The following is a 3,382-nucleotide window of genomic DNA, read 5'->3' on the forward strand; positions in this document are numbered from 1 at the left end:
AAAAAAACAATAAAGAAACAAGGATTGGGGCTTTCCACCGATTAAAATCGATGGAAGCCCCTTCAAAATTCAACAATGGAGGCTAGAGTTTTGGAGAGAGAAAGGAGGAGAGAGAGAGGAGGATTTTTTAACTGGTTGGTTGATTGATAACTGGACGCTTGTTAAGCTACTTGTTTTTTGACTTTTTTTTTTTTTTTTATAAGGAAGTGAATCCAAGGTTATACTTGCGGTTGATATTTAAGTCGTCACTTTAATAGTCGTGGGTCTTGTTTTTTAACGAGTCGCTTTTAGAATGAGTTAAGAAAAAATTGTGTTGTGTTCAGCTTGTGCTGATCTTTATAAAAAGAACCTATGCATAACATATATAGCCTATTTTTTATATCGTTTAATGTCAATTTGTTCCTAAATAGTTTTTAAATTATTTGCAAATTAGTCACTACAGTATTAAGTAGGTTGACTTCTTGTTCTCATGCTAAATTTTGAAAATGATGTTTATTCATAGTTAATGACATTTTCCACTCGTGTTGTGTTGTGCTAATGACAACTCTTGTGGGGCTATGCCATTTTAATTTAATATCGTATGTTAATCGGTCTTGGTGTTGATTAGATCCGTGCCTAGCTCTAGTTGTTACCCATCAAAGAGTATTTAGAGATGCGTCAAAATTTGTTAAACAAAAAACAACAAAGAAACACACATGGTTTACACCACTCAATGTAGAATAAACAAAGAAATGGATGGAGTAAGCAAGAAGAAATAGAAATAGAGAGAAGAGAGAAACAGAATAGAGATAAAGCACAAGAAGAGAGATAGAGAGAGTTCCCGCCAAAACTGTACCTCTATATTTTTCATACTGTAACACATTCCCATTTGGAAGTTTATTTTCTCTTCTTCTTCCTCAAATTCCTTAATTTTCTGGAATTCAACGCAAAATGCTGAAATTTTCTTTGATTTCCAAGTTAGGTCGACATACCTCAAAACCTGGGTTGATTAGTAATGTTAATAATCTGTTTCAAAAAAAAAAAAAAAAAAAAAAAAAGTAATGTTAATAATCTATTTTGTGCTCAAGTGAAACGACAAATCCCTCAAATTCCCAGAAAACTTCCAATTTTCAGCCTAATTTCTAATTATGCTCAAGTTTCAGCAAATTTAATACCTACATTCAACCTTCAAACCACTCCTCTTAACCTTCATTTTGCCTCAAATATTCAAACATATTCAAGTTGCTCAGTGTCGATGAGGATCGATCCCAAATGTTTTACTCCTCTAGCTTAGCGATATACCAATGCGATTGACTAGCTCAGAAAAACTTTAGCGAGAAGTGAGTTGAATGGGATAAAATGTACTGTTTCAAAGATATCTTCTAGTTCAAGCAAGTCTAGTAGTTCAAGGAAATCTACTAGTTCAAGGAATACACCTCAAGTTGAAGATCTTGTGTTAACTATTTCAACTATTGATGATGATCAACAAATAATCAAGGTTCAGATGAAAATAAGAACAGAGGATGTTTACATTACTGGGTCAAAATTAGTACATGAGGATAATTGGCGTTTGAATTCTCTACAATATGGGTTTTCTGTAAAAGTTGGGCCAATCGCATTCAATAATGCTGTGAAGGGAGTTTATCACGAACTTCATTCGGAAAAACTCACGTGAGCACTACCCATTTGAGAGTCGTGTTCGTGTAATCTGCATCCACATAGCCGAACCAATACGGTTTAATGTGATGGAGAGCTTCATAGCAGATTTAATGGCTAAAGGCCAGGATGACTGCTTGGATGAAAAGCAGATTTTGTTGATAAAAAATTGGGTGTATCTTTCAAAGAGAATGAGAGAGGTCCTTGTTTTTTGATTTTTTTTTTTTCAGAAGTGCATCCAAGGTTTTACTGCGGTTGATCTTTAAGTTGTCACTTTAGTAGTCGTGGGTTTTGTTTTCGAGCGAGTCGCTTTTAGAATGAGCTAAGAAAAAGTTGTGTTGTGTTGAGCTTGTGATGATCTTTATAAATAGAACCTATGCACAACATATATAGCCTATTTTTTGTATTGTTTGATGTCAATTTGTAACTAATAAATAGTTTTTATATTATTTGTTAATTGGTCAATAGTTTTTATATTATTTGTTAGTTGGTCACTACATTATTAAGTAGGTTGACTTGTTGTGCTCATGCTAAATTTTGAAATTGAAGTTTATGCATAGGTAATGACATTTTTCACTCATGTTGTGTCGTGCTAGTGGCAACTCTTGTGGCCTTGTGGGGCTATGTTATTTTAATTTTATGTCATGTGTTAATCGGCCTTGGTGTTGATCCGATCCATGCCTAGCTCTAGTTGTCATCCAAGCCAAGAAAATGTTAAAAATGGGAAGAGTATTACGTAGTGAGTTGTAGTGGAATGGTTTGTAATTGGTGAATTGGTATTGTGAGAAATGAAGATAATGGTGATGATGAAATGTATGTGTTTATTGCATGGCTTGAGTGAAGTGAGTACATGCAAGTATGCTCCTATTTATACTAAGTAATGTCGGTTATAATTCCACCGATTTACTTCAACAATTAACTTATACATGTTTCTATTTTTATCTAGATAAATCTAGGTGCTAGTGTTTTATCTAGTTCCTTCTAACAACTAGATATTTATGCTAGATTTTTTTTAACAAGACAATTCAAGAATTTTCTAGATTATTATACTTGTTTTCAACAGAAAACACCATGTATTCGTACATACAAAGCATATCCATATCTAACATTCAATTGTTTTCATATAAAAAAGTTTGAAAATCTGGTAAAAAAAAAAATAAAAAAAAATAAAAAAAAAATGAACATGCCTAATTATCTTAACGACGCTGTTTTCCAGCAAAATTCTCAACCTACTATCCACATCAATAAATAGAACTGTTTTTCCAGTGTTCAGCCCAAAACTAAGAATTTAATTACCAGTTAACAAAGTTAAACCACTAATTGAATTTATGGTTTAGAGTTAAATGAACCCTTGATTCAATTACCATTTATAGATTTAGATTAGTAATTTACCTAGGACAAAATTGCTAACTCTAGTAAATGAATTAGCGATTGTGTCTAAAGTAAAATCACTGATATTCAATTCAGACTCGGTAAAAATAAATAAGATCGATATTTTCAATTGATAATGGGGGTAGGAGTAAAACTAAATTTAATCGATATTTACAATGAAATTTTATCAAGTACTACCCCATAAATGACTAGTTTTATGAACAACCCAATTTTTTTTTTTTTCCTATTTGTAAACAACTACCTTTTTGATGTAAAAACTTTGTCTAGCACTACCCTTTAACATTTTTCGCTCAATTTTTCCGTTTGTGGGGGCCATAGTATCGTTTATCCAACCTATTAATTCATTTCCCACTTA

This window comes from Chenopodium album, chromosome 1 (genome assembly GCF_948465745.1).
Source record: "Chenopodium album chromosome 1, dcCheAlbu1.1, whole genome shotgun sequence".
Classification (NCBI taxonomy): Eukaryota; Viridiplantae; Streptophyta; class Magnoliopsida; order Caryophyllales; family Amaranthaceae; genus Chenopodium; species Chenopodium album.